The sequence below is a fragment of the Hoplias malabaricus genome, chromosome 6 (genome assembly GCF_029633855.1).
Source record: "Hoplias malabaricus isolate fHopMal1 chromosome 6, fHopMal1.hap1, whole genome shotgun sequence".
In the NCBI taxonomy this organism is placed as follows: Eukaryota; Metazoa; Chordata; class Actinopteri; order Characiformes; family Erythrinidae; genus Hoplias; species Hoplias malabaricus.
Window position 1 is genome coordinate 49,101,944 of NC_089805.1, and position 12,298 is coordinate 49,114,241.

The following is a 12,298-nucleotide window of genomic DNA, read 5'->3' on the forward strand; positions in this document are numbered from 1 at the left end:
TCTCCTCCTCCTCTCCTTCCTCCTCCTCCTCCTCCCCCTCTTCCTCCTCCTCTCCCTCCCCCTCCTCCTCTCCTTTCTCCTCCTCTTCCTCCCCCTCCTCCTCCTCCTCTTCCTCCCTCTTCCTCCTCCTCCTCTTCCTCCTCCTCCTCTCCCTCCTCCTCCCCCTCCTCTCCCTCTTCCTCCTCCTCCTCCTCTCCCTCTTCCTCCTCCTCTCCTTCCTCTCCCTCCTCCTCCTCCTCTCCCTCTTCCTCCTCCTCTCCCTCCTCCTCCTCTCCCTCTTCCTCCTCCTCCTCCTCTCCATCCTCCTCCCTCTCCCTCCTCCTCTCCTCCTCCTCCTCTCTCCCTCTCCTCCTCCTCCTCCTCTCCATCCTCTCCCTCCTCCTCTCCCTCTTCTCCTCCTCTCCCTCCTCCTTCTCCTCTCCCTCCTCCTCCTCTCCTCTCTCCTCCCCTCCTTCTCTCCTTCCTCCTCCTCCTCTCCTCTCCCTCCTCCTCTCCTCCTCCCTCTCCTCCCTCTTCCTCCTCCTCTCCTCTCCCTCTTCCTCTCCTCTCTCCTCCTCTCCTTCCTCCTCCTCTCCCCTCCTCCTCCTCTCCCTCCTCCTCCTTCCCTCTCCCTCCTCCTCCTGTTCCTCTCTCCTCCTCCCCCTCTCCTCTCTCCTCCTCCTCCCTCTCCTCTCCTCCTCCTCCTCCTCTCCCTCTCCCTCCTCCTCTTCCTCCTCCTCTCCTCTCCCTCCTCCTCCTCTCCCTCCTCCTCCTCTCCTCTCCCTCTCCCCTCCTCCTCCTCCTGCTCCTCTCTCCTCCTCTCCTTCCTCCTCCTCTCCCGCCTCCTTCTCCTCTCCCTCCTCCTCCTCCTCCTTTCCCTCCTCCTCCTGTTCCTCTCTCCTCCTCCCCCTGCTCCTCTCTCCTCCTCTCCCTCTTCCTCCTCCTCCTCTCCCTCCTCATCCTTCTCCTCTCCCTCCTCCTCCCCCTCCTCCTCCTTCTCCTCTCCCTCCTCCTCCTCCCTGCTCCTCTCTCCTCCTCCCCCTGCTCCTCTCTCCTCCTTCTCCTCTCCCTCTTCCTCCTCCTCTCCCTCCTCCTCCTTCTCCTCTCCCTCCTCCTCCTCCTCCTGCTCCTCTCTCCTCCTCCCCCTGCTCCTCTCTCCTCCTCCTCCCCTCCTCCTCTCCTCCTCCTCCTCTCCTCTTCTCTCCTCCTCCCCCTCCTCCTCTCCTTCCTCCTCTCCTCCTCCCCCTCCTCCTCCTTCCTCCTCTCCCTCCTCCTCCTCCCTGCTCCTCTCTCCTCCTCCCCCTGCTCCTCTCTCCTCCTCCCCCTGCTCTTCTCTCCTCCTCTCCCTCCTCCTCCTTCTCCTCTCCCTCCTCCTCCTCCTCCTCTCCTCTCCTCCTCCTCCCCCTGCTCCTCTCTCCTCCTCCCCCTCCTCCTCTCCTCCTCCCCCTCCTCTTCTCTCCTCCTCCCCCTCCTCCTCCTTCTCCTCTCCCTCCTCCTCCTCCTCCTCTCCCTCTCTCCTCCTCCCCCTGCTCCTCTCTCCTCCTCCCCCTGCTCTTCTCTCCTCCTCTCCTCCTCCTCCTCCTCCCTCCTCCTCCTTCTCCTCTCCCTCCTCCTCCTCCTGCTCCTCTCTCCTCCTCCTCCTGCTCCTCTCTCCTCCTCCCCCTGCTCTTCTCCTCCTCCTCTCCCTCCTCCTCCTCCCCCTCCTCTTCTCTCCTCCTCCCCCCTCCTCCTCTCCCTCCCTTTTGAACCAACAAGAGACCAGTTTAAGAACTTTGGCCGTAATCGATAAGAAAAGTGTGCTATAATCAACACATTTACACAGAAAAGTGTTCATCATTTCACTAAAACATCTACCTACGCAAAAAAGTGAACACGCGGCCGCCATTTCCCTCATTTACAAGTCTTTACTCTTCAAATCTGTACAAATCCACCTTAAATATTTCCACATTAGACAAGACTGGTGTCACTCATCGATTCTCCTTCCACCATAAAGTCCTTTAGGAGGCAGATCTTATCCACAATTGTCGCAGTCAAACATTTAGTTCCACCTCATGAGTCCGTTTACGAGTCCTAATGGAGTTACTCTCCAGGTTCTTTACTTCTCTGTTCCACCTTAAGAGCTGGAGCTAGTGCTAGGTTTATAAACACTTCTCATTTCCCACTGTATCCATTACAACACACCACCAAGTGAACACCATGTCACTAAAACATCTACCTACCAGTGAAACACTTATATTCACTGTGTACCACCAAGCTCCATTTATCTGTTCCACCTTAAAGAGGTGAATACAGGAGGCTTTTCAAACACATTTACTCCTTAATCTGTTTAACACACACACACACACACACACACACACACACACACACGAATCTACCTCAATGAAATGATGCAGTTACCAGGTCAGGAGGAGATTATCAGCTCTGACTCTGTTCTGTTGTGTTTCTGCTTCTAAACCGTCTCCACTTTTCAAACACAGGGCCATTATTTCTCTCATTTTACTCTTATGACTAAGTACAGTAAATATCCTACAGATTGCTCCTTTAATCTATGATCACACCCTGGACATTTTATGACTAAGTACAGTAAATATCCTACAGATTGCTCCTTTAATCTATGATCACACCCTGGACATTTTATGACTAAGTACAGTAAATATCCTACAGATTGCTCCTTTAATCTATGATCACACCCTGGACATTTTATGACTAAGTACAGTAAATATCCTACAGATTGCTCCTTTAATCTATGATCACACCCTGGACATTTTATGACTAAATACAATAAATATCCTACAGATTGCTCCTTTAATCTACGATCACACCCTGGACATTTTATGACTAAGTACAGTAAATATCCTGCATATTGCTCCTTTAATCTACGATCACACCCTGGACATTTTATGACTAAGTATAGTAAATATCCTACAGACTGCTCCTTTAATCTACGATCACACCCTGGACATTTTATGACTAAGTACAGTAAATATCCTACAGATTGCTCCTTTAATCTATGATCACACCCTGGACATTTTATGACTAAGTACAGTAAATATCCTACAGATTGCTCCTTTAATCTATGATCACACCCTGGACATTTTATGACTAAATACAATAAATATCCTACAGATTGCTCCTTTAATCTACGATCACACCCTGGACATTTTATGACTAAGTACAGTAAATATCCTGCATATTGCTCCTTTAATCTACGATCACACCCTGGACATTTTATGACTAAGTATAGTAAATATCCTACAGACTGCTCCTTTAATCTACGATCACACCCTGGACATTTTATGACTAAGTACAGTAAATATCCTACAGACTGCTCCTTTAATCTACAATTACACCCTGGACATTTTATGACTAAGTACAGTAAATATCCTACAGATTGCTCCTTTAATCTACGATCACACCCTGGACATTTTATGACTAAGTACAGTAAATATCCTACAGATTGCTCCTTTAATCTATGATCACACCCTGACATTTTATGACTAAGTACAGTAAATATCCTACAGACTGCTCCTTTAATCTACAATTACACCCTGGACATTTTATGACTAAGTACAGTAAATATCCTGCATATTGCTCCTTTAATCTACGATCACACCCTGGACATTTTATGACTAAGTATAGTAAATATCCTACAGACTGCTCCTTTAATCTACGATCACACCCTGGACATTTTATGACTAAGTACAGTAAATATCCTACAGATTGCTCCTTTAATCTATGATCACACCCTGGACATTTTATGACTAAGTACAGTAAATATCCTACAGATTGCTCCTTTAATCTATGATCACACCCTGGACATTTTATGACTAAATACAATAAATATCCTACAGATTGCTCCTTTAATCTACGATCACACCCTGGACATTTTATGACTAAGTACAGTAAATATCCTGCATATTGCTCCTTTAATCTACGATCACACCCTGGACATTTTATGACTAAGTATAGTAAATATCCTACAGACTGCTCCTTTAATCTACGATCACACCCTGGACATTTTATGACTAAGTACAGTAAATATCCTACAGACTGCTCCTTTAATCTACAATTACACCCTGGACATTTTATGACTAAGTACAGTAAATATCCTACAGATTGCTCCTTTAATCTACGATCACACCCTGGACATTTTATGACTAAGTACAGTAAATATCCTACAGATTGCTCCTTTAATCTATGATCACACCCTGACATTTTATGACTAAGTACAGTAAATATCCTACAGACTGCTCCTTTAATCTACAATTACACCCTGGACATTTTATGACTAAGTACAGTAAATATCCTACAGATTGCTCCTTTAATCTACGATCACACCCTGGACATTTTATGACTAAGTACAGTAAATATCCTACAGATTGCTCCTTTAATCTATGATCACACCCTGGACATTTTATGACTAAGTACAGTAAATATCCTACAGATTGCTCCTTTAATCTACGATCACACCCTGGACATTTTATGACTAAATACAGTAAATATCCTACAGACTGCTCCTTTAATCTACAATTACACCCTGGACATTTTATGACTAAGTACAGTAAATATCCTACAGACTGCTCCTTTAATCTACGATCACACCCTGGACATTTTATGACTAAGTACAGTAAATATCCTACAGACTGCTCTTTTAATCTACAATTACACCCTGGACATTTTATGACTAAGTACAGTAAATATCCTACAGACTGCTCCTTTAATCTACGATCACACCCTGGACATTTTATGACTAAGTACAGTAAATATCCTACAGATTGCTCCTTTAATCTATGATCACACCCTGGACATTTTATGACTAAGTACAGTAAATATCCTACAGATTGCTCCTTTAATCTATGATAACACCCTGGACATTTTATGACTGAGTACAGTAAATATCCTACAGATTGCTCCTTTAAGACTTGATGTAGATCTGATTTTATACGAAGGGTAAACAGCTGTGGAGTTTAAACTGAATGTGACTACATTTGATCAAATAGATGTCTCTGTAAAACAGAATGAATCTGAAGTTACATCAACTACACGACTCTGTTAGAAAACAGTTCAGATCACATTTAACTGAACCAGGGAACTGTATTTATATGAAAATGTAATTCAGTTAAAGTAACTGATTTTAGTAGAACTCCTTTAATGTAAGGTTCCTGCAGCACACCTTTCTGTATAAACTGTGTGAACACTCCCTTATTCTCTACAGAAGAACTGAGTTAAAGGGAGATAAAGTGTGTTCACTCAACACATTAACTTTAGTGAAGGTGTCTTAAGGCTAATGTTTAATAGTCTTCTGAACTCTGGATTAATTCATATTTAAAGACAGCACCAACACGTTCTATATTCACACCCCATGTGTCTGCTTCTTTCTTCATTCATTTATTTCTTTATTGATGTGGATCACCACAGAATCACTTCTCTTTTGTGTTGGAAGAGTTTTAATAAAAAGTCAAAACTATAAATGTGTCAGATTTTATTTTCAATCATCTATAGTTCCTTAAAAACACAATAAAAGTCTCTGTATAATGTTTGTAAATATATACAACAATATCATAAAGAACAAAGAGAGAGAGGTCCGTTCATGAGCTTATTCTGACGGTTCTGGATTGGGTCCGGTTCCAGATCTGGGCCGAATGACTAATGTATTTTATGTTCCAGAACACACACTGTTTGTGTTTTATAGGTTTTACCGGCTGCTGTGAGTTCATTTACAAAAATACATTATTTCTACAGTAAAATTAATAAAAGTTATAATTCTGTACCATTTACTGATCTTATTTTCAGAAGTGTGTATTATTTAACTAGGTTTTCTAATCTGACCTTAAGTTATTCCCATGTTTCCATTTCTCCCACAGAGGAGTTTGAGAGAGAGCCACTGCAGGACTTTCCGGCCGACAGGATCGTCGTCTCCGGCCCCCTACCCACCTACAGACGAGGATGTGAGGCGTACAGCAGGCTTTTCGCACTCCACTCCTGGCTCCGGGTTTGGTGTGGCACTGTCGGCGTGGACTACGTCGACCACTGGGAGTGTTTTCGGGAACGTCCTGCCCTCTACCGCCGGGATGGGCTTCACCCTAGTCGTCTAGGTTCTGCAGTTCTCTCTGGGAACATCGAGGATGTTCTTCGCCAGGCTTGACTAACCCCACCCACCAGCACAAACCAGGCAAGTAGATTACACAGCGAACAGGTAAGTGATTTTAAGGATACACTTACAGATAATGGCCATTTGTTTGCCCATAGTAAGGGTATATCTACAAAGCTTCCTCTAAGAAGTATAAAAATTTGTTACAGTATCAAGACTGTGTCTGTCCCCCGAATCAAATATAAACCCAGAAAATATCAAACAGCGTGCCCCAATAACCTAATCACTATTAAACCATCAGAAACAGAGGGTAGTATCATCCCCACAGACCTAAAGTTTGGCCTACTCAATATAAGAGCACTTAACTCTAAAGCAGTCATTATACATGAAATAATAATGGATCAGAAACTTGATGTTTTATGCCTTAGTGAAACTTGGGTCAGAAATGATGAATATTTAGCACTAAATCAAGCCACTCCTACAGGCTATAAATATGTACACAGCCCCAGACTGACAGGCAAAGGGGGTGGATTATGTATAATTTACAAAAATAATTTAATTATTAACCAAAAACATGGTTACAACTGTACTTCCTTCGAAATCATGTACATTAACATAATTAACCCCGCCACAAATAAGAACACTATCTCCTTATTAAACATTTATAGACCACCAGGGCCCTATTCAGAATTTATAAAAGAATTTGGTGAACTAGCTGCTAATTTAGCAGTGTCATGTGATAAGTTAATAATTGTAGGAGACTTTAACATTCATTTTGAGAAAAGTGATGATCCCCTAAAAAAGGCGTTCACATCAATCATAGATTCTGTTGGTTTCACACAAAATGTATCAGGTCCTACTCATTATTGTAATCACACACTAGACTTGGTTTTGACCCTGGGCACGAACATAAAAAACCTAAATATTCTCCCTCAGTCTTCCACGGTCTCAGACCACTACCTAATTTCATATGAACTGAGTTTAGATATTAAAAAATGTACATGCCCACATTATTATCTAAAGCGCTCACTAACCCCATCTACAGCCCCTAAATTTACTGAAAACATCACTGATTTATTGACCTCAGTCAGTAGTCCAGCAGACCCACTGGAGCTGGACAGACTAACGGACTACTTAGATAACACTCTTCGATCAACTTTAGATAGTGTAGCACCGCTTAAGCGTAAAAAGCTACAACAGAAAAAACTCGCTCCCTGGTATAATGAAGAAACGCTCACCCTAAAACAAACCGTAAGGAAATTAGAGCGGAAATGGCGGTCGACTAAACTGGAAGTATTTCACTGTGCCTGGAAATACAGCCTTATCCAATATAGAAGGGCACTCGTCAATGCACGTTCAGCACATCTGTCCTCACTGATTGAAAATAATAAAGACAATCCTAGAGCACTCTTTAATGTAATCTCTAAACTTACAAACAATCGGGCAGCTACTGATCCACAGATCCCAGCCATTCACACCAGCAATGCTTTTATGGACTTTTTTAACAATAAGATTGAAAATATTAGACAAACAATAAATACCATATTACTAAATCCAGCCTGTCTGTCATCTGGTGTGGATGATATAGAACAAAACATAGAAGAAAGACTAGAGGACTTTGACCCACTACCACAGCTAGAACTGGAGAAAATCATCTACTCGTCAAATTGTACGACCTGCACACTTGATGCAATACCAACAAAACTATTTAAAGAAGTATTACCAGTCATAATCAATCTCCTTTTAACAATCATAAATTCATCCCTTAGACTGGGTCACATACCCAAAGCATTTAAACTAGCAGTTCTTAAACCCCTGATCAAGAAACCGAATCTTGATCCTAGTGTACTATCCAATTACAGACCCATCTCTAACCTTCCCTTCATATCTAAGATCTTAGAAAAAGTTGTGGCCCAACAACTTAGGTCATACTTGCATAAAAATAACATATATGAAAAATTTCAATCTGGTTTTAGGCCACACCATAGCACCGAAACAGCTTTAGTTAAGACAAACGACCTTCTTCTCGCCTCTGATCGAGGCTGCGTATCCATGCTAGTTCTACTAGACCTCAGTGCAGCTTTCGATACAATTGATCATACTATTCTGCTAGAAAGATTAAAAAACATGGTTGGAATAACAGGAACAGCCCTATCATGGTTTAAGTCTTACCTCACAGATCACTATCAGTTTGTAAACGTAAATAATGTTTCTTCTACTCATACAAAAATGAGATTTGGAGTTCCCCAAGGCTCCATTTTAGGACCTTTACTATTCATATTATACATGCTGCCACTGGGCAGAGTTATTAGCAGGCATGGCATTACCTTCCACAGTTATGCAGATGACACACAGTTATACATATCAGCCAAACCAGATGACAAACCTACACTAAAGAAAATGGAGGACTGTGTTAAAGAAGTGAAGCATTGGATGTCATACAATTTCCTTCTGCTAAACAGTGACAAAACCGAGGTTCTCCTTCTAGGTCCAAAACCTGCTATAAATAAGGTATCAGACTTAATACATAATTTTGACTTCCCTGTTCTCCCGAGCTCATCAGCTAAAAATCTGGGTGTTATAATTGATTCAGATCTATCATTTGATCAGCATATAGGTAACATTACAAGAACAGCTTTCCTACATCTTCGGAACCTCGCTAAGTTAAGAAACTCCTTATCCCTCCCAGATGCGGAAAAATTAGTTCACGCTTTTATTTCATCAAGATTAGATTATTGCAATGCACTTTTATCAGGATGCTCCAGCAGAAACTTAAGTAAACTCCAGTTCATTCAAAATGCTGCAGCCAGGGTCCTCACTAAAACTAGAAAATTTGATCATATCAGCCCAGTCTTATCGGCCCTTCACTGGCTTCCAGTTAAATTCCGTATTGATTACAAAATTCTTTTACTCACGTATAAATCCTTACACGGTCTCGCCCCTGAATACTTGCAAGACCTCATCACGCACTATGATCCACCAAGATTACTCAGATCTCAGGGCGCCGGCCTCTTACTAGTACCCAGAATTCATAAGACTTCAGCGGGGGGGAAAGCCTTCTCCTACAAAGCCCCTCAGCTCTGGAACAATCTTCCAGCTAGTGTTCGGGACGCAGACACAGTCACTATGTTTAAGTCTAGGCTCAAAACACACTTGTTCAGTTTAGCCTTTGGCAACTAACCTCTGTCTAGTTTAAGGTTGTCATTTCAGGAACTCATGGACATGGGGAATCAGGGTAAACCTGGATGATGTGCTCACAATTTCTCTTGCTTGGAACGAAAGGATGTCTTTGCCTGAGTCTTGGTTCCTCCCAAGGTTTCTTCCTCCAGCCTCGAGGGAGTTTTTCCTTGCCACTGTCGCCTTCGGCTGCTCGCATTGGGCTTTGATTTAAATGTTCTGTTTTGAAACTGTGAAACTGCTTTGTGACAACGTCAGTTGTAAAAGGCGCTATACAAATACATTTGATTTGATTGATTTGATTTCCCTGTTCCACTGGTTACTGAGGGTCTGGAGAGAAATCTCCCGCTAAAATCACAGGAAATATGGAGACGGACAAGTCCTTCACCGGTGCAGACCCCGCTGAGTGAGAAACCCCGTCCAATTCTGAGTTCCTCTGGAAGGAAATGAACCCTGGCCGTGTTTAAGGACCACTTCAGCTTCAAGAGCAAGAAAGGCCCCATCTTTATAGCGCAGTGTGAGCTGTGTTTACCGAGAGAGAAACAGCAGCTTCTAAAAACCCCACATCAAACCTGCGCCTGTAGAGTCTGTACAGAGAGGTTCACTCTTATACCGCCCCCTGTCCGCCGGCGGGTAATAAACCACTCAGTGTTATATCCGTCAGTGTATCTCAGGTGTTACAGCTCCAACATCGACAGAGACCACATTAAAGATTAAACTCTGCCTTTTATATAGAACTCCACTCGATAAATCAGTGTTTCTGCTCCAAATACACCTTTCCAGGAGAGTAATGTAAATGTATTAGTGACAGTGCAGATATTCAGAGTTTTCACTGCTCCATATTTGAGTCAATGTTTACATCATACACCACTGGAACGGACAGACTCTCAGGATCACGAGGATATAAGTCATTATAGTCTACAATGTAGGACTACGGAATTAACCCCGAAACAATACAGTTATCACACACTTCAGATCTTTTTCACAAAAACAAACCCGCGGCGTCTCGAAGACTCACACAAACAAAGAGAAACACAGACTCTCCTCAGTGTGTCTCCTTCAAAACCAGACCAATCTGAGTCTCTCCGTCAAACCGTTCGGGAGTAATCCTCATGTTGGTGTCAGGAGGACTGACCGAAACAAACAGTCCCCAATAAATAGTACACAACTCCAAATAAGAATTAAAATATGACCCCGTGGAGCTCACACAGCGTCATGGAGCTTAGGCTCTCAGCTTTCAACGACATGTCAATCAAGTCTGTAGACCAATCAGGAGCAGAGTTATGGCGATGGAGGCGGGACAAACACAGACCCCTGCTTCAGAGAAACGCTTATGTTTTCAGCTCCTAACGGACCCAGACACCGCGAGAGAAACTCAAACGGTTTTATTCGGCGGCCACCAGCTCCACAAACAATAATCAAGTCAATAAACATGTTTCAAAGCTTAGATTTCTTCCCCTGGAGACACAAGTTTAAAGAGGAAAAAGTCCTGGGACTGTTGTAAATTGTGATTTCCTTTATATGAATTGTACCATTTCTCCTGGTTTGGAGGGTCACACTCTCCCTAAACTCACCTCATCTGATGAGCTCAGTTTGTGAGACAAACATGGTTCATTTCACCACAGTGCACCAGGAACTCAGAGGATGTTTATGGCCTGGTTGTTTAGGGCTTGTTTTACGACAGCGCCCCATGATGTGTTAGGACAGTTCTTCCTGTTTTCAGGTCGTGTTTCTGTTCTAGTAGATAATGATCAGTCCATGTGTAAGGTGCAGAATGGGGAATAAAGATGTGTGTCTCTCACAGACCCTCAGATCAGTCTGAGACCAGACCATATTCCAGATCAGACTTCATTCTGGAACTAGAGCGCTCAGTAAACAGCATTAAATCCAGACTGGTCTCCTCTCTTCATTTAGAAACCGTCAGAAGACAAGTTTACAACAGACTCATGAACTCTTCAGTTTACAGTCACTAACATTTACATTATTTTCAAAAATCAGAACAACGCCGACATGTTTCTGTGGTTTTCATCAGATTCTGAGCACATTCAGATACACTTCAAGACTCTAAATGGTGTCTGTTACAGATTTGAAGGGTGTTCTGTGAAATTAAATGATGATAAAGCCTCTAGTTTATTCACTGCCTGAGCAGGAACCCTCCAGATTTGGGAATGGAATTTCAGGGACGGAAAATGGAAATAAGTCCTGGATCGGAATCTGATATGAATCTTTGTTTTGTTTTAATTCCTTTGTTGTTTTTTTGATTGTAAACATCAGCTTGTGTCTGTTTCAGTTTCACCAACAGAAATGGTCCAAAGATAAACTCCTGTTTCATTAAAATGAAGTAAACGTTAGTGATAGAAGGTCATATGACAGCAGACTGTCTTTATTATCAGTGTTTAGATCAAACTATAAGAGCCATTCAGACAGAGATAGAGGTGATTTCTAGAAGATCATTAACTGTCACAGCTGTAGTTACGAGGGACATAGCTGCACTATGTAGACATTTTTACGGTCATTTCACCAATAAAACATGGTCTTTCTGTCTTCTTTAGGCTGCTTACAGAAGAAGAACGGATGCAGCGTGTAAAGTAACACAAGTCTAAATGTCCAAGTTTGCTCTGATCAGTGGAGGCTTTATACAGTGAACTGCAAATGGAAATCTCTGGCTCTGTTTGTTCACATTGTGGAATAAACCTTACATTAAATTAATGGCTGCTGATTAAATTTTTATTTTTGATGATTTTTTTAAGTGAATTAAATAAAACTTCACGCTGAGGGAGACACACTGCACGCTGAGGGAACACTGCACGCTGAGGGGGACACACTGCAGACTGAGGGGGACACACTGCACGCTGAGGGAACACTGCATGCTGAGGGAGACACACTGCAGACTGAGGGGGACACACTGCACGCTGAGGGGGACACACTGCACGCTGAGGGAACACTGCACGCTGAGGGGGACACACTGCAGACTGAGGGGGACACACTGCACGCTGAGGGGGACACACTGCACGCTGAGGGAACACTGCATGCTGAGGGAGACACACTGCA

The 12,298-nt window shown here is 43.0% G+C and overlaps 1 protein-coding gene across 1 annotated transcript in view; it reads right to left on the minus strand.

Annotated features, from left to right (window-relative positions):
• LOC136699706 (uncharacterized) overlaps positions 1–12,298 on the minus strand; it is an 87,589-nt gene that overhangs the window by 10,989 nt on the left and 64,302 nt on the right. The gene's annotated exons all lie outside the window — the stretch shown is intronic.